Below are 21,774 nucleotides of genomic sequence, written 5' to 3' on the forward strand. Positions count from 1 at the left end.
TAAGTATCAAAGGTAATAAAGGTGTGTGAGTCTAAATAGTATAATTTCAGATATAGTAACTCTCATTTAAGTTATAATTTCGTTTAAGATGACTTATGACTTGTACCGCAGATGAAGTCCCGACGGACAGACGAGGCGAGTACCAACCAACTGCACAACGGTTAATTAAATTCGGTCCACCAACGGACCGCAACATAAAACTATGCCGAATGAACTAGTTTAATACTATTATTAAATTTTATTACTCTTCGCGGCTGCTTCGGGTGGCTGTTTAATTTTAATTTTAAAATTTCCCGGATAAAACGACATTTTATCTAAAATTGTTGAAAGTGGCGAGAGAAAAAATTGTTTTTCAATTAGTCGTGGCTGCGATTTTGTCACTATTTCTTGTATTTTTATGCAATTAAATGCACAATAATAGCTTTTTTCACAATTAATTAAATTTAAACACTTTAATGTTAAAAAGTAAAAGCGTAGCATGGAGTACGTTTCATCGTGAGCATTGGTTCAGCACGTAACAGTCGGACGCGCCTGACCATGCGATATTTCGGTGGTGTTGCAGACATTTCTGCTATTGACTTATAGAATAGAGAGTGAGCCTGTGGCCATGCGGCATGCACACATTTGGCTGAATCTTGTTGCTTTGGGATTTTTCGCATTGAAATCTCTTAATTATTTCTCATTGCAGGAAGACTGAGAAAGTCTCATATACCTCATGAGAATAAGGAAACCTTCCTTAAAAGGCCAGCTTCGCATTCGTGGGCGTAATTGAGGCTGTCCATTGGTCCGTTCTCCCCCCGCTTTATAAAAGAAAATGTTTTTAGGTAATATTCAAGAAATTGAGCAGTATACAGGAGGCTCGAAAGTGCCACTTTCAAACATTAAGCTCGCTCGTACTCGAAGGCTTACGTACATCTAAAAGATTGCATGCTAATGCATTAATTATTTTCTGGCAACATTAAAACTCTCATAAAACCCCGTTAATATAATTTTAGCTAACTGTAATTAGTACTACTAACTTTGCAAATTAATATTAACCAAATGCCAAATAAAAATAAATAGGCTTATATGCAAACGCTTAATGTAAACATAACGAAAAGCTTCTAATTTATAAGGCCGAGAGTACTATAAGACAATGTCTTATTAGGTTATTCATTACAGTTTACCACATCATACATAGTACTAAATCTACGTTATATGTTACAAACTGGTATATGTTAATTAAGGTAAACATTAATTATAAAAAATATATACTAGTAAAAATAAAAATACCAGAAATTTTGGTTAAGCACTAAAAACAATAAAAAAAATTATCAGCAAAACAGCGGATTAAGGTTATAATTGTTTGTTGTTCTAAAAATTAAAATATATCTTAAATAAAATAATCAGAAACAGTTCTTACAAAAATTCGCATATTTTATAAATATTTAAAGGTTGATAAAATACCTCGTATCAACGATTAAGTTAAGCCTGTTCTTGATGAGGGATCGACGTGGGATGCAAAATGGGTACATGTCAGAAGCTGGGTGTTTTCCCTGAGATAACAACTTTCAATGGTGTGCCGAGATAAGTTTGATGTTTCGTAAAATATGTAATAGTTTGGTATTGGTTAGGCGTAATGATAAAGTTGAAAGAACTTTAATTGCAGCGACCTCTGATCAAAATATGTCAATAAAATGAAAAGACCGATTTTATATTTAAAAACCTTTAAATGAGATTCTCTTTAACGTTTTCTTTACCTTTTTAGCAAATCACACTATAGCCTTGTTGTATTAAAGATTATTATAAGATACACAAATCTTATCTTATTTAAATTCATTTTAGTTACACAATAAACACTTATGAACGTAAGTATGCAATATTTCTGAATTAACTTAAATATGAACGGACGAGAAGAATCCTAGCGATATTCTTCTCCTAAAACTTTTATCGCCAAGTTTTCGATGTAATAAACTACAACGATAACACCATGTCCTTCATGACAGCTTGTTAATTAATTATCTTAATGAAAACATCAACAAAACTTAGGATATTTCTTATCAATTGACGTATCTGTTTTGAAAATAGGAATCTTTATTGTTATAACAATACAGAACAGACCAATTAAATATAAGCTGGCGGTTTTACTACCACTGGTTTAAAAATAACTATCAGCACCTAAAATATACTTTTAAAAATACAAAACTAAAGCAACACAACTAAATGCTACACCGAAATGGAGTCATACTCTGTCTCGCTATAATCTAAACACAGTAAAATAATAATTTAAGAGCTGGTCACAGGTTAAAAATTCTAACCAAGTAAAAAATATTCTAGTGAATGCTTTATTGAATATTGGGACTAAATAAGTTTTAGAAAATCATATACACATTCTACGAGTGTTTCATAGTCTCGGATCTGTATTATGTATTTTATACACAGGTGCCACACAGTGAGAACCTGTGTCTCACGATAAAGGGCGATGGAGAGGTATCTAAATTTAGATATACGGCTAAGAATTTAGACATTAAGAAAACATCTCCGGTGCGCTCAAGCTTCAGAAGAGATGACTTACGTGTCAACACCTGGAAGTAGTTTCATGGGAATAAGGGACTGGCAAATGTGAGGTAAACAGTTTTATTTGTTTCATCAATTTTTAAGTGATATTTAAAAAATATAAGTTTTCGTGTTATTATGTGTTTATTCAAATCGAGAATGTTTCAACCTCTAAAATATAACAAATAATGATTTTAAATTATATATGTCGGAGAAATAGCAATTCTACCGGCTGCCTTTGTCATATATCTCTCAAGGCTTATAGATTAACAGCGTCAAAGCCGAATCAGTTCGGGGCCATTAGTACTCGCAATTTGTTCGATTTGCCAATGTTACTTGAGCTATAAATTGGTGACTGTTTGGTGAATTATTATTAATATATAGTTCTACTATAATTATCTTGCACCTACCATAAATATATATCGAGACACATGTATTCTTGTCAGAAAAATTATAAATAATTCTCTCCACACTAACCTAACATTCTTCAAACCGCAACGTGTGACTCATAAAAGTATGTGTCGAACCACATCTTGCATTACGTAATATACGTATGAACTACATCAAAAAAATATTTATAATATATGACCCACAAATATTAAACAAAATATGACTTCTTTCAATTCATTCAAATTGAAGCTAAGTGAATATGTTAGAAACAATTACTTATAAATTCATTTTTTGCAATTACTTTTTAATTGGTGAAATAAAGTCTTTATACCGTAATCAATGTAATTTATTAGCACTTTAGAACTTAGAATCTTAAATACTGCCGTTTGACTAGGTAGTCTGTACGATAACGAGTACACGTAATGTTACGAAACTTGTTTATCATAAATTCCGGCAGTGGTGTGTATGTACCTTAGATTGCTTCTGACCCCGTACTTCGATCTCTTCGGTAAGCTTTAGGCAGCTTTAGCAAGGTCTCCGAATCTCGCAGAGACGTGCTTGCGGTAACTGTGGAAAATATCCCATTTTCAGGCAGAGCTACGGTCAAGCCGGAGCCGAGCTCTCAATTCCATTTAGACCAACAGCGATATTCCAGCGATTTTCCGTCAAAACCCGGGTTCTACTCCATCAATGTTCTTATAACTTAATTAGTAAGTATATATTTTTAGTTATTTATAGGACCCATACAATCTAGCCTATCAGACAGATCTGTGGCGGAGAAGGGACTTTATTTACTTAAAAGGCTCTGCGCCTTCCGCTGGCCCGGGCGATAACTAAACCGGAAATATGCTCATGATATTATTGGCTAGTCGGGGCCCAGTGACATATTTGACATTTTTAGTCCAAATTTTTTCAGCTACGATCTGTTCTCAAGCAATATGTCGGATAGCTCATCCTAATGCCAGTCTCGAGCTCCAGATCGCACCTGGCTCATTCGAAAGTCAGACAGTTAAATACTATATAATTACAATTAATTGAGTATTCAATAGGTCGTATAACCGTTAAACCATGTACTTACTATTCATTAATCTAAAATTCTGTTTTACATGTTAACTCCATTAATATATTATTTGAATGGTTAACTCTCAGTATTTATTAAATACACTTATAAATTTTAAACAACTCTATGAATTGGTATCGCATATTTATGGTTTAAAGGATAGCTGTACAGTATCTTTAACAAAAAAACACCTGACGAGAGAGAATATAAAACGAAAAACAAAACTGTAGATGTCAAACCATCCAAACCAATCAAAGGGTCGCGACATGATTTGTTCCATATGACCAATCACAATCAAACGAAGCGCTCGTCTTTAGTCTTAATAGAAATTAGTCGCCACAAATGAATAGGAATAGGTAAGTGATAATTGAGCACAAAGACTTTCTGTTTATGTGCTGCTATACGCGGACGCGTACTTGCGTATGTGACAAAACAAAGGAGTAGGAAACAGACTTTGGAAAATTAAACCCAGACCGAATAGGTAGTGACGCGACTGATTATTAATTTCTATAAGATATACGATAAATCAAAATACAGACATATAGACCATATGCACATTTGATGCGATAGGAAGTCTATGTGCAGAACTGAACGTTACTTAAGGCCATTTCTGCCGCGTATCACCAGTATGTGGAACCAGCTGCCCACTGAAGTATTTCAGAACCAATTCGACTTAGGGTCCTTCAAGAAAAGAGTTCCTGGCAGTGCGAATGTCCTGCCCGTTTGCCTCATGTAAAAAAAAACATTTAACACTTACTTGCACAGCCGGGATGCAAACCTACTTCTCTAGTATCTCAGGGTTTTGAGTGCACGAGGAACCACTAAGCCAACACGGTTCTATTAATTACCAACCTACGTAATGAATTGTAAATAATGATCAAGCGATAAAAGTTTAGTTCGATGTTAATGTTCATTACATTTCTGGACAAACAAAAACTAATGATTTGTAAAACACAAACATTACTAACTGAATTATAACTTATGTTGATTAAAATAGACGCAAAATATATTCTCTACCATGATCAATAGATTGTGGATAAAAATAAACGATTTTTTTTACGAAATCACTGAACTTTTATTTTAATTGATATAATTTTTTTAAGTAACTGTTTAAGTTGCTATCTCTAAAGATAAATATCCCAGGAGGTCCAACTTACTCAGATAACCTGCATAAATAGACACACAGTTTACTACGTTGGAATACAGCCAGGCCAAAACTACTTAGTTTAAAACTGCTACCTGCCCCTCATGAATACAGCCTCCGTGGAATCAAGAAGTAACTCACAATAAATAACATTGATGTAGGTATCTTTATAGGAGGTACGTTTTAATGAACTCAATATTACATTTGTAACTATTTTACGATATAGTACAAAAACGTATTATTTTTTGTAGGAATCCTCGAAAATGCATTTCGTTTTCAAGCATAGACAAAGTGTGGGTAATATGAGTGAAAAAGTAAATAATTACTGTTAAAGTAATCACCAAATAAGAATATCAGAGACACCCCATCCCCCCTATAGTGATTACGCATTACTTGGCGCAGTGGCAGATGTGGTCAGCGAGAAGCTTTGATGACACATATAACAAAACAATGTTTGGTGATAATTTTTCTCCGTCTATAAAGAGTTCCTCGAGGTCGAGACTAGACGGCAATTTTTGTCTATTTAGAACTAACGTAGGAAAGGGTGTGCGCAATTACTGTACGTAACTTAGAACATCTAGTAGAACAACTTTAGACTTATTGAATTTATTGAATGACAATAAAATCCTATGTATATACTTTGTATACGTACGTACTATAATATTTTCTTCGTACATCAGGGTTGGTACAGCGAACAGACATAATTTGAGGCTAGTTTACGATGTACGTAACAATTGTGAAAAATTTCCCAACCCTATCTCTTGCCAAGGAATTCTGTATAGAATTGACGGGATGTGCGCTGATAAAATTAAACTGGCAGCGAACAAAAGGGTGGGTCACTGACTTTTTAATTTTTAGATAAAAATTCAACAAAACTTTTAAAATTTTCGGGATAATGAAGTTCATTATAGCGGATAGAGGGTTGTTGAGGTTTTTATAAAATATTTGTATTTATACTGCATCGTATACAAATACGCATTTGTTAGGAATTAAATTTTCATGGAATATTAATAAATATCACTAAACGATGATTTGATACACCTAAACGATGTATCAAAACAATGAATTTTCAAAAACAATTATCATAAATATTTATACCTGTTTGAATTTCTAAAAACGGTGTGTTCCATAGATTGACCACTATTGACGATTACTCGCCACACTAGGCTAATATAATTATTAAACATTTACGAAAGACATAATATAACAAATAACATTTAAATTTTAAAACATATAATTCACTATTAGTGTCCGTTTATTAAGATTACTTAACATTTGGAACTAACAAGATTTGTTTTGTAAGAACGCTGATTGTGAATGTTCTCTCCTAAGAGACTTGGTCGAACTTGTAAAGCAATATAACAACGTATTATTTATATATACCTAGTCCAGCCATAAGTTCTGTTACAAATGAATGTGCAATTTTTAATGAAGTAATGATATATATTTTAAGATTAATACCTAAATATTTATTAAAGTCTCAGCAAAAAATAAAAATATTTTCTATTAAAAGGTCACCTTTGGCTTTTATTCAGGCCTCTGTTGGGCCACGATTCATGGATTAACGCACTGTTTTGAAGGGAAGTTTTGACACTTCTTGCTTTAAAGGTTTTTAAGAGACTTAACGTCTCCGTGTAGTTTAAAGCAGGCCATGTCCTCTAAAACTGACCATAACTTGAAGTCTAAAGGGTCGAGGTCTGGGCTGATAAGGGCCTTTTCTCAGCTCTTAGTCTAGCTAGCCGTTTTACTTTATAAGTTAATTCCAGAACGTTGGTTTCAAGCCAGGCTTGGGTAGTTCGTGCTTTGTGACCAGGTGCAGAATCCTGGATAAAAGTCCAGGGTATATTTTTAAAATCCTCCTACATTTTTGACACGACTCGCTCGATAGACGAAGTCGTTGTTGTATCTACGGATAGTACGATACCCAAACATACGGTTGATACCAAGCTTTTGAAGTGTCTGAAATATGAACGACGGCTCCATACCCTTCTTATGCAAGGCGATCACTGCATTCCTAATTTCGTTAATATCGCATTCCACATTGTAATTGATAATGAACATGTGAAAATATGTGAAATGGCGAGAATTAGATTTTCTAAAAAAGTTTTTATGTAACAGTATTTATTGCCAGACTTTTTATAGGCTTTTTTCATTACAGATTGTTATAGTAATTTAAAAAAAAACTTAAAAAGTGCTTTTTTGTAAACACATATTATTATTACACATATTTGCAAATATTTCAAATATAGATTTTATATTATTCTTTTTAAAAATAAATACCGATCAAAGGTGCTATAAAAATAAGTGAAGTTGTAAAAAAAAGACATCTTTTATTATCACACTATCACTGAACACAGCGATAGCTAGGGCTGTCTCAAAAATGTATGTTTACGTAACCGTACTAAAGCGGTCCAATTCCTATTCAAATGATTATTGTCGACGTTATTTTGACCATTTACCGTCATTTGTTACAATAGCTAATATTTACATAATAAAAGGCAATATACATAACGTTTTTGTAAAAGTATTTTTTATTTTATTTTGTTTATCAATCAATAAACCAATTTCAATAGCAGTAGTCTAGTGGCTTCAGCATTCAACTCTCATCATTTAGGTCGTAGGTTTGAGCTTCGACTGAGCACCTATGGTCTTTCTTTCTATGAGCGCATTTTACTTTCGTTCAGAAGAAGGAAAACATCGTGGGGAAACCGGATTGCCTTAGACCTAAAAATTCGACGGTGTTCGTCAGGTACAGAAGGCTGATCACCTACTTGCCTATTAAAGTAACAAATAATCATGAAACAGAAAAAAAAGGTTGAGACGGCATTGATTAATTATGTGACACATATATGTGTTATTTTTTGTATTTCCGTGATGAAATCATCATGATGATTTCTTTCTCAGCAAAAGATAACTTAGGATTCAATCTAAGAAGCCGCACGCTCATTCTAAAGATTAACACAACTAAAATCATAAGATAATTTATCCAATAAACGTAAAATTATTAAGTTGATATAATTCGGCCTTATAATTTTATATTCAAACTTCATTTTGTTTGAATTCTTTTAGCTGTAAATATTCTACAGCTAAGTTTGCGGTTGTCACCTGACAAGTCCTTTAAGTGCGTCTTTCATAATTCTCTTTTATATCTGATCCTCTTGTTGCTAGATAATACTTTTGTATTTTTGAAATTAAGAGCTCGGATGCTCATGATTCTTTCTAAATGTGAATGAGAATATCATTATAATATAGTAATAATTATGCTAAACGCAAGGGCTCAACAAAGGAAAATATCTGTCACTATCAGAGCGTTTTGAGACTTTCACAAAATAGACAATGGAGTACTTTAGTTAAAAGGGGGCAATTAGACTCACTTAGTTTTTATAACCCAATCCTATCTAAAAGTAATCAGCTGAGGTAACAACTGATGTTCCGTGAATCGTGTCAAATTTCGAATTTTTAATAATATAATTTATTTAAGGACAATTTTTAAAAGAATATATTTCATAACTACTCAGCTAATAACAACCGGTTTTGTTTATCTAAATTATCAATTAATTTTGAACAATTAATTTTTTGTTGTAAATAGGTTAATATGAGAAACTTATCAAATTTAAAAATCTAAAATTTATAAATATAGGACAAGCAATACCAAGACAAATAACGTTACAAAATGAATCTATCTTTAATGCTACGCGGTAGCGCTTTGACATTGTTGTTACTCTTATTAATTATCTTAATCCAGACTTTCCAAGTGAGATGGAATCACAAAATATTATTCTATAACAACCAAATAATAGGTCAAAATACTTCATATGTTCACACTAACACATACCTATGTTTTAATTAATATTAAAGTTATATAATATACGTTAAATAAAGAAAATATAGAAGTATTTCACGACGAAGTGGAAACTCTCGAGGTAGTAGGTCGGTGTTTACACTAATTGCGTCGACTGCGCCTCAGAATTTAACACAGAAACCTAGCATAGTTTAGAAACGTTTATGAATAAGTCTGTTGTTTATAGTTTATGCAACTTGTACTTTGAGTTAAATATTATTGAAAAAGGATTTTTTTTTCTGTGAAGCTACGTTTGGCGGAGTAGACTGAAGTTCCTAAATTACACGCTATCGCTTTTGTTTCCTTGTGCCTTGCGTCCAGAATCCAGGTTGGGAATAGATATTATGCTACGTATACACTTATACTTATACGGGCAGCGATGAGAGGAAACCGCATCAAATCCAATATGTGTGTCCTATCTACACAGGGTTGTTACAGAAAAAAAAATCTTACAAACAGGGGGATCTCAACTATATTTCAAAAACCTTTACTAATTAATTTAAATTGTGATTAATTTTCAATAAAATGATCAAAATCTCCTCAATTACGTTATATATTTGTGATAATAATAGGCAACAATAAATTATCATTATTAGTAATACAAAAAACCTAAATTTTAGTTAGTTAATCGCCCAAATTGTATCATTTAATATATTATATTTACTAACCAGGGCCTATTTTTCAGATAAAAGTGCGTTTAAAACATAAACCTAAAGCTATCTATTCAATAAACAGGATTATTACCATGCGTAAACCTCACTTAACGTCACTTTAATCCGAAAGTTATTAGGGTTCGCAATCAGGCCTGTCCAACATATTAGAAATTAAGTCTTTCATATTACCCTTCTGACTAATAGACTCAAACCTGGGACCCTTCGATAGACCCTTATTGATGTGCAATCGGTTGAAACTATCACGATTTAACTTGGTTTAATATGGATGTCACTAATCTAACGTTCAGATTAAATTCGTCCGAGTAAACGTTAGTCAATTCATTTATTTTGAAACATTTGACTACGGTTTTTAGTTAAAACGTACTTTTTAGACATAACAGCAGGAGGCTCACCTGATGTTAAGTAATACCGTCTCCATTAGACACTCAGATTGCCCGAGGGAGTGTGTTGCCTGCCTTTGAAGAATTCGTTCGTTTAACATATAAATGTATGGATTTTTATATACGTTTTGACTTTCAATCCGATTTTTTATCTATGTCCTGTCGTAATCTTCACGATGTTGACGTACGAGCAAGGCAAAGTGTTCATCAAAGAAGTATACATTGTTGCACAAGGTTTGAGAAGAACCTGTGGGTATATAAGCATTCATAACTACGTTAACGACTTTTTTTCTCTTTCTATTTGGTATAAGTGATACTTCCTTCTTTCAGTTGGGAATAAAAAATTGATCTGCAAAGTTTGATAATTTTTTTGTTCGTACTATAGTGTAGAGATTTTGTGAGAGAGAGCTTGAGAGGACCCAAAAAAGCTGGATAGAAGAAATAGAAGTGGTAGAAAGTGAATGGAGAAAGAAAGCCAGAGACAGAGTCAGTTGGGAAAAGCTGGGGGAGGCCTTTACCTCTGAAGGTTTCGATCGACGGTACTGAATTTAGCTAAGATATGGGACATATAGCATGGACATTAAACGAGTTTTATTATTATTATTATAAACGTTTTGTCTCGGCACTTCAAATGGGTCATCAGCATACAGAATATCCATAGATGCCATTAAAAAAAATATACGTTAAAAATAATGTTAAATGAAAAAATGGAGTCATAATTAAACCGCAGTTTCTCTTGTCAGTTTAATATCTCGTTTGTTTTAAAACAGAAACATCAAATTCGCGAAAAACACGATTGTCCTACTTTTGTCCGGCACTTTTTTACCAATTACTACAACATTAAGAATTTCCCATCGCAGTTTTTCCTATATTAAGACATCAATCTTCAAAGAAATAGTAAAGCCATTTGGCCAGAATCCAAGTAAAAACAATAAAACTAAAGTCTTTGAGAAAATAAGGGAACTTTCAGAATTCGTCCGAAAGTCGCCCTTCGAGTTTTATTCTATTTTTGTGTCTCGCTAATAAATGACCTCCATTAAAATAAGGATGCATATTGCAATACGTTACGTTAGTCAAAATTTTTCAAAACGCTTTTAATGCGTTTGGATAAAATGCATTTGCTAAAGTTCCATACTAAAATAAAAATTATCTAGGGCAATATATTTCAGAAGCGTACCTATATTGCATGAAAAATGTATGTTCGTTGAATCATCAACGTCTAATTAAAAACGTATTTATATAAGATACAGAATTATTTTGATATTTTGAAGTGTTATATCAAAATATACTTGATTCATTTTTATTAAAAAAACCTTCAAACGGAGGCCTTCAAAACCGATCATAAACATATATTACACCTTCATTTTAAATAATATTTTCGTTTTAATATTTTCTTATTCCGTTTTTTGAATCGGCTACTTTTTTGAATTAATTTTGCAAAGGCTTAGTCATAATATACATAAACAACAAATATTATTTAGTTACCAATAGAGTGTAGTTGTACAATGTTTGACGTCCTGTCCTTCTACTATTCAAGTGTATTATTGAGTAATTCAAACACACAACAAAAGTTAATGATGCTTATAGAGGATGCATTCCAAGATGCTTGAACTAAGGCATGATTTATCAAACTTCCGCAAAACAATCAAGAATTATAAGAATAAATTGTTTACAGTGAGTAGAACCACAGCCACTAGGTACATATAAATCTTTAACGATAAAATAAAACGAGTAACATACAAAGTATAAAAACATACCTAGAGGCAAAACATTAAGCGAAAATATAACTATAAAGATACACTTTGCAACAATGTTTATTGAAAAATAAGCTTTATGCCTTTAACATAAAGTTGTTATATGAATGTTATTATTTCAAGTTCTAGAGCCTAAATATAATTTGTCGCTAGAGTAGACACTGGTTGCAGTCCCTCAGTCTCAGAGCAATTAGTTGGTGGCATTTATTTTTGTGACGTTGCCATCTGATACAGAATTATTCTTATAAAATGTTAAGCCCTTTGATTTTTAGTATATATTTTGAAGTAATTTTATTTAAGTGGAAAACTAAAAAGAATATGAATGAAGCTTTCTATAGCATTACAAATAAGCGTCTTTAATTGTATGTATGACATGCATAAATCGCTTATCTAAAAATTTATTCAACAATTAGGTATTTTTCATATAAAATCTATGATCAGCCACAGTCTTGCAAAAAAAATCATGGGATATTTATAATATTATATTGTAAAATCAATATCGTTTGGACTCGAATTTGAGTAGCTGGCAAGAAGCTTAAATTGTGTTTACAGTCTAGTTAATACCAATTATTATTTTTATATAATAAATTTAAGGTTTATATTACTAGACATTATTAATTTACAAAATATTTGTAAGATAATCAAAAAATAATAAAGGCAAAAATATTCTGTTTTGACAATATTTTCGTCACAAAGCTGACTTTATGAAGTACGATATTGACATTGTCCTTGTGTGAGTGAATTTTATTAATCGTCTCTAGCCGCCGAATAGTAATAATTAATATGGACTAGATAAATTTGTCTCGAATCAATAATATATTTCAGCCCTAGAGGACTAAAGGGTGACTTTTCACGGTTCAGTTGGCGGTCATTATACGGAGACTATATATAATTTTTAGTCAACGCAAATATAACTTTAAAAAATGTTTACTATGAAATATAAGATACAGATAACACTTAGGTGTTCCATAAGTGATTTTTTTCAATCAACTGTCTCTAATCTGTGTCAAAATATGACGTCTTCGTGCTGTTGTAAAACATTTATATTTAGTTGTGTATAAGAAACCAGTACCTACATTTGTGTAGGCCGAAAATTATATTTCACAGACTATAAAAGTTTGTAAGCGAACCGGTGTGTACACAAGATTTCTTGATTTACTATGAAAAATTGTCCGCAGTAATTTACTGTATCACTGAAACATATTTAAAAATTAATTTTATTTCTGTAAAGTTGAGATAAGTTGGTAGTGGATTCGCGATTCAGTGAGTTTTATATTTTCCGCTCTGCTTATAGTTTAATATGATCAGCCGTCAGGAAGAGTATAAAATAGATTTTAAAATTTATAAAGTAATAATTTTTAACTGTTTTTAAATTATTTAAATGTGTATTTTATTTTTCATAAATGTTACACACGATTTAAGTCTCATTATATCAAGAAAGTCGTATTTCCAAGGCTAGGATGGAACTTCTTAAATACGGATAACCACCTCAAAGATGACTTATAGGGTAAAATTCAGAAACGAGACTGAGCGCGAACTATGATCTTTTTGACGGGATGGGAAATGACAGTCACAGTTATGACACGTGGTACCATGGCTATGGGATTTTGGTCAAATGCTTGTCCTATATCAAACAATTAACATTAATTATTACTAATTGGTTTTGTTTTCATAGTAAATATGTATAATATTCAAATGCTTAAGTAAATTTTCGTATCTTTAAGTTTTGGATTAAGTGTTAAATTGCTATAGTCTAAATATTATTAACTAAATTAAATTAATAGTTTTTATTAGTAGCGTCGTGGTCGCTCAGCTGGTGACCTCCTTGTATACCTTACACATAGGTGGGCAGAGGCAATTGAGTCCAAGGGGGAGGCGCTGGCGGTAAGTTTGGACATAGCGAAAGCCTTCGATCGGGTGTGGCACAGAGCATTGCTCTCGATGCTTCCAGCCTATGGGCTCCCCGAGAAATTATGCAACTGGATTTCCAGCTTTCTCGCTGATCGGAGCATTAAGGTCGTCATCGACGGAGCATGCTCCGACCTTAAACCCGTCAATGCTGGTGTCCCACAAGGCTGTGTCCTATCCCCGACCCTGTTTATTCTGCATATTAATGATATGTTGCAACTTAGCAACCTTCATTGCTATGCGGACGACAGCACTGGAGATACTTTTTACACAGGCCGGGCAGGTATTTCTCGGGCTGTTGTTGATGAGTGCCGGAACAAACTTGTGTCTGAAGTCGAAACTCTTTTACATGGAGTCTCGGGCTGGGGTAACGACACACAACGGCAAGAAGACACAAGTGTGCGCGTTTTCCGCAAAAAAAACTGCCTTTGTCGCTACTCCCCTCTTTGAAGGCACTCTCCTTAAAGCCTCAGCTAACATCGGAATATTGGGCATTGACATATCGAATAACGTCCAGTTTCGCGGTCATTTGGAAGGGAAGGCTAAATTAGCCTCCAAAAAGCTTGGTGTGCTCAGCAAGGCGAGACGGTACTTCACTCCGGGCCACCGCTTGCAACTCTATAAAGCGCAAATTCGGCCCCACATGGAATACTGTTCTCACCTCTGGGCGGGAGCTCCCCAGTACCAGCTCCTTCCACTAGACCGTATTCAATGAAGAGCGGTTCGAATCGTCGACGACCAATCACTTTCCGTGCGGCTTGATCCCTTGGCGTTGCGTAGAGATGTTGGGTCCCTCTGCATCTTCTACCGCATTTACCATGGGGAGTGTTCAGAAGAGTTGTTCGGTCTAATACCCGCAGCTGAGTTTCATTATCGGACGTCAAGGCAAAATACAAAATACCATCCGTATCACCTCGACGTCCGTCGTTCCACAACTGAGCGTTTTCTAAGGCAGTTTTTGCCGCGCACCACCACTATGTGGAACCAGCTGCCCACTGAAGTATTTCCGAACCAATTCGACTTAGGGTCCTTCAAGAAAAGAGCGTACCAATTCTTGAAAGGCCGGCAACGCACTTGCGAGCCTTCTGGTAATGTGAGTGTCCATGGGCGGCGGTATCGCTTCACATCAGGTGAGCCTCTTGCCCGTTTGCCTGCTATTACATAAAAAAAAAAAATAATAATAAATTTTATAACTGGAAATATCCGGTACGCCCTTATTTTAAAGATCTTTTTTAAATTGCATTGTAATAATCCGAATTTACAATAAAAAAATATAAATCAAACTAGTAGTATGCCAGAAAGCAATGGAAAGAAGCGTACTTTAAAGGTCGGCAACGCACTCGCAAGGCCTTTGGCATTGAGAGGGGCTCCTCCTTGGACTCCATGGGCGGCAGTATCACTTAACATCAGGTGAGCCTCCTGCCCGTTTGCGCCCTGTTTTATAAGAAAAAAAAAATTAAAACAAGAAAACTACATAAAATTAAAAGAAAAAAAATAAGACGAAAAACAAAAGTGATGCCTTACAATATGCCCTAAAACAGAAGCAATGGGCGGGGCTTATAGCAAGATACACACATTAAAGGTGGACTTTAAAGACAACTGTATGGAAAAGACCAAGGGGAAGAAGTAGAAGAGGGCGCCCCATAAAAAGGTGGATATAAGAAGTAGAAGCGGTAACAGGAAGCGAATGGAGAAAGAAAGCCAAGGACAAGGTCAGTTGGAAAAAGCTGGAGGAGGCCTTTACCCGCGTAGGGGTTCCGATCGACGGTACTGAATTTAGCTAAGATATAGGATATATAGGTTAACTAGATAAATGAAATAATGTATATTATCTTTTTGTCACGATTGGAAATTAAACGGGCTTTATTATTAACTGTTTTATTTCTTGTATTGGTTCAATGCTTTTTTAAAATCGAGGATTCCGATAAAAGAAGGCATCAGTAAGAACATTAAACATTATCGGATCAATTGTTTTATCGTGTTCAAAGTTTTCGCGCCACACTATCGATCTAGTATAGTACTGCATGCTATCATTACGGGTAGGTGAGATAAATAATTTCCCGATTGCGGGTGACGTGTGCTATTTATTCGGCAAATTGAATGAGGATTCGAGTGCCAACCAAATAATTTATCAACAAAATGCGTTACATTACGGAGCCTCTATAAAAAATTGCACACTAGTGATTTTAAATGCTTGTTTATTTTGCGCATATGCTGTAAACAGTTTTATGTGAATGACAGTATAATTATTAAGCCTTTATTCGTATTAATATTGTAAATACACTATAATCTATTGTAATTACAAAACAGTATTGGAATAAATTGTCAAAATATATTGTAATTAAAAAAGGGGGATTGTTTTTTGGATACATATTTAGAATTACCGCCGTGCCGCATTAGTAGACACCATTCAACAAGATCGCTTCACCAACGGATGAGTTATGTATGAACATACAATAAAATACTACAATCGATTTTTACATTTTATTCTTAAGGAAGAAATTAATTATTATTCGAGAATGATTATGATTATTAAGGAATTTAATTTCGAATTTTAAACCTCATTTGTGGTATTTTTGTTTAATGCCACTTAGAAAACTTGAAAAAAGAATGTCTTTAAACGAGTGACAGATTTTAAATCATTAATTCTCCTATCAAGTTTAGTGTTTGTTTAATTTTATGCACATTGAATTAACATGAATGCTGTCTTCAACGCCAAGCAGGCATTATTGACATAATTATTGAACAGTTTACACCTATTCACTGGAGCGTAACGTAGGAGCAAATGCATATTAACCGGCTGCACTTCAGCCATGCATTCTGTATTGAGTACGCGTCATCAAATAGCAAGCATTGCTTAGAGATTTCTACGAATACGTATTAATGCGTAATTTTTGTCTGATAAATTTATCAGCGTTTCGAAATATTTAGATTTGAACATACATGACTGATGTATGAAATGTAGAGAATAAATGAACTGAAAATATTACATTTTTACTAACAGCAAATATGCTATATTTGATTTATTTGAATTACAAACAAAATCGTTTTACTTTAAATATTACCAAAAAAATTTTACTCATAAATGCAGGCAACAAAGACCAATCGAGTGCCTATATCGAACTTATTTGGTTATTAAATAAATATTGTTTTGTTTAATATATTGCATTTGTTTTATTATATATGTATTTATTCTAACATAGAAATAAGATACCCAATAAGCCCTTATATACTCCTCTCGATATATATATCCGATACTAAGACAAACCGAACCTGATATTACATAATGATCCTATATCATACAATACTAGAAAATCATTATACTACAGTGATACACGCATATATCTATTTATGATCTAAGTGTATACAATACTTGTAACAAAGAATTAATACTATTTACAATAAAGTTCTAGCATTCCTCTCGAACGCATTGTGTTAACCTTGTTATAAAAAGAGACAATTCATGACCTGAGTAAGATAAATTTATTAGTTATTACAATTATATTTAGAACCTGTCATCTGCATTTTAAAGCGATTAAATATTTCACCATATTGTTGTCAACCTTTCACTTGTTTATTTTCGTAGAAGTAACAAAGTAACTTGGTTGAATATTAATTGAAGATGCAAACTTTGCGAATTCCTCGAACAATTCGGTGCTCCCTGGTTGCCAGGAATGTAATTAGAATTGTTTTCGGACAGCTTAGAATTCTGCTAATTTAAGATTTTAGTACTAGCTTGTACGTATTTGGTATGCTTAAGTTATTATCAACTGTGAATAGGGGCTAACTGTACTGCTTTTAATTTATAAGCAGCCAGCAATTGTAGGTTAGGTTAGTTTAGGTTAAAATGATCACATATCGCACACTTGTTTACTGATGAACACATACCATATATTATTTCGTATATTAAAATGTTATTATGTTTGAAAAATCTCAAAGATTACCATCGGATATAATTAGGTCCCTAAATTATATTATTCTCTTCAAGAACTTGAAATCAATTTTTTATTCATAAGTAAATCCTCATACAGTATTAAATGTTTTAAATACCTTCTTTTTACTTTGAAAATATTTGATAATTAATTTACGAATAAGTTAGTAGTTTCTATGTATTACACATAATATTTCCAATTGAACATAAATTCCAAGTGTATTTCCAATAATGATCAAGTTAAAAACTTTAATGGAATTGCCAAGAAACATTAAACATTCGCCTTACGTTCTGTAAACAAGTTTGCCAAATGAAAGGACCATAAAATCGGTGTCCCAATAAATTATTAAATTGAAACTATGGCCTAATAAACTTGATATATGGACGGGCTAATTTTGCTAAAAGCATTTCGAAAAATTCATTGTTTAAACTGACATTTTGCTTCAGTTTAACGTCGTCTTTTAATTATGTGACTTGCAAAGTTGGAGCTTTTAGAATAATTACAGTGAACATAGATAATAAAATAATCTAATTCTTGTTTTTGTTAAGAAAATCTAATTTGTGTAATCATTATGAAATTTGTTTTGCCGTAAATAAATATAAAATCATAAATAAGATTGTCTCTTTAATGACTTCAGTAAGAATGTATTTATAAGCTCTTATATCACGTTTTGTGTTCATTTTATTTACACATTTAAACAAGATTCAACTTAATTATTACTAAAACATAAACATAACAATATCTAGTTGTAAAGAGAATATTTTAGAAAATATGTCAATTGACGTGCTTATGTAAAGCATATGAAATCATTTCTTACTTTTAAATAGTACTTGCTAGAAGTTGTGACTTCAATACTTCTTATTAAAAATTAGGGTATTTTCATGTTATTTGCCGAGTGAAAACTGAACGAAGTGCTTGAACTAAATTTTATATATTTGTCTCATTTATATTTAGTACATCAATAAGAGTAAAGAAAGTTGTCTCTTGTTTGTCTACCACTAAGTATCAAAGAGATCTGGGTCAACGAAGATGAAGAATAATGAAAAGACCTAGTTAAAGAAGCAGCAGTTAAAGACTTTAGAAATTAAGATGCCTTTTGTCCGGTTTTATTTAGACATTTTCGCTATCCGACAAAACACGTAGCGTGCACGGAAAAATGCAACAGCAGCTTTGTTGGGCGAATTGAATTAAAAATGGCGTCGCTAAAATCCTCTGTTTTTCGCCCAGCACGCGCGAATGCCCGCAAATGGACAATTAGCCGCTTTCGTGTCACCCTTTAGCGATTTAAAACGAAAATATTGTAATTTCAATTAGTCATAAGCTTTACCCACAGTTCAATGGAAATTACGTGTTGAGGGAATGAATGTTTAAACAAGTAATGTAAGCTTAGCTAAGCAGTAACAAGCCTGTTGATAAATGAAATTGATTTATTTGTCCTATTGAAATTCAAGTAAATTAAAAACAAAACTTAAAAAAGGTAAAGTTAATAATTTAGACATTGCGAATGTAAATAGTATATATCTAGAAAGAAAATGTGATATTCATAAAAAAATGGTCTATGATTAGTAGGATAATGTATGTGTATATATCATTGTTTGTTTAATATGTATTGGATTCGTAAAATGATATCAGTTGTACGAGTAAAGTATGCTAACAAAGGGAAATTCAAATGTAATACAACCATATCACGTATAGAGGCTCCGGTCTTCCGGTTTCTTTATTCAAAACGCCGTGGACTGTAACCAACAAAGGCCCAGTCAGATAAAAATAATATGTACAACCCCTATATTGAACAGTTCTATAGATCTCATTTAGATACCAACTTTCCAATTCTCAAACGCAAAAAGGAAATTGAAAAACCCTAATAAACGTAGTCAAGCAATAAAATCACCGAGTGCTAGAATATTTACGCCAATCGATACTCCATTACGAATTCCCGTATAATGATGTATCTTTTTATGTATTGATATACGAATCGAGATATGAAAAGGGTCGAACCGCCCCACTTATGCTATCCGATTGATATTACCAAAGAAATTGCTATTCGAAAAGGAATCGAGTTGACTCTATTCTTTGAAGCCCATGAATTTGCATTAGTTTCAAGTATGCTGTTTGCAAAATTGTTTCGAAATTTGCGATAGTTCTTATTACAATGTGGTAAGGTTAGGAGTTGCGTGTTTTAACACTAAGGTTAGTTGGACGATGGAAAAGTGGATGCCTTCAGGCGTTTAGGATACGATGCATCAAATCGTCTACTTTTGCACACATGATAACATTGTTTGCATAGTTCTAGCATTTGTTGACATGTTTAGTTTTGTATGAGCTTTTTACCTTGGGGTTTTTTTTAAGTTTAACTTAAACATGCTTAAAAATATAATTGGCTATATGTGATTTATTGTTTTATTTACATTATATTTAAAAATTAGCACATCCATTGCACAATTGCAAAACGTTTATTATGTTTAACCGTCGCGTAGAATTAATTCTATAAGTGATACAAAAACTTTAAGTCAAGCCCATTAGGAACTTTATACATAAAGTGAGCAGGAAGTATTAAAACAAGGCTAAAAAAGTTGTTTCTTGGCCTCAAATTTCGGTATCTATTAAGTCATATTTGTTAAATAGGCAAACAGGTGATTATGAAGCCTGTGCTTGACACTAGCTGTCAACTTTTACTTCTAATGTGTATCATATTCCTTACAGTTTTACTTCAGCAAATAAGTCATTATTACTCAAATCAAACATTTATTTATTTTTTATATTTACCAATCAATGGATGCTGGTGTTCATCGAACAGGTACAGAGTCGCAAGCTGAGGTCAACACTGTTAAAAACATACACCTGTGCCTATATAATATGAAGTTACATGCATCGATAATTTCTTTACGGGAGTTTTTAGACTTTAGCCAGCCAGAAGTCAAGAATTGTAATTATTAAATCACAACGTACACAACCTGGAGCATTCTAGTAAATTGCCTTGTATCTTCCTTTAATAAAAGCCAACACAGGGTGTTTGCGTTGTGAGTCAGGTAACAAGCTTGTTAAATCCAAAGTGATATAGAATATCCTCTTTTGTTCGCTTAAGAAAGTTCTAGTGTTTTTTAGCGGACGTCTTTATTATTTAAGAATTAGTTGCACTTCTATTGTTTTCGTAGCATATACCGTACGTAAAGTGAGATGATAACGGACGATAATTACTATTTCATAGATAATTTTTGAGGCAAGTAGGTGATCAGTGCAGCAACGTGGCGTGGTCAGAATAAGCCACGGATTTGATTTCGAGATAATCTTTTAAAGTTATTTATTTAATTAAGTTTTAAATCTTTAATTATCCGTAAGGAGGGTTAAAAAAACTACGACAAGGTGTTTTTAATTGATATTAGCTACCGCGGAATATGCTTAAGGAGTATTAAGAATATCCATAGCGCTAAATCACCTGCATCACGAGTACACCCCACATATACCGCCTCATGTACATACATATTTCCTTTTGAACCTTTTTGTGTATGTGGTATGGATATAGCTTTGGTATAATTGTTTTATATTATATATAAATTATGTTATTTGTAGGATTACGAAATAAATATAAAAAGAAATGCGAGGGTCTGCTTGATTATTTACTTATTATAATGTTTTATTTTAAAGCCCTCAAGGTCTAGTAATCTCCAAAGAGTACACCAAAAAGGCAAGGTTAGCGTAGTACGGGATGAATTGTAAATGTGACCGCGCGCAGACAATTGTAACATTGCATAATGTATGAAACAGACAGCGCTCAGGGCATTCGACACGGCACTGCTAAATATTTTCCACGGGAAAAATATAATTTTCTCCGCTCTTAAATAATTTGGCTCACGGGTGTGAGCTTAATTTAAAATACTTTGTGTTTATTCCGCATGTTAACATATTTTGGCAGGATCGTTAAAACATTTCTATAATTGAAAAATTCGTTCTATAATTAAATTTTGTGTATTTCAACTTTATGAAATAGGGCAACTATTTATCTAATAATATTAATAGAAATAAAAAAAACGATAACCATCTTTTAGCAATTGGAATACAAAACTTTTATCTCGAGACTCATTTACAAAATGCCAGAATTTTCTAATAAAGGACATATGTTCACATAAAATATACTCACATAATAGTATGGTATCAT

This window comes from Pieris brassicae, chromosome 3 (assembly GCF_905147105.1).
Source record: "Pieris brassicae chromosome 3, ilPieBrab1.1, whole genome shotgun sequence".
Taxonomy (NCBI): domain Eukaryota; kingdom Metazoa; phylum Arthropoda; class Insecta; order Lepidoptera; family Pieridae; genus Pieris; species Pieris brassicae.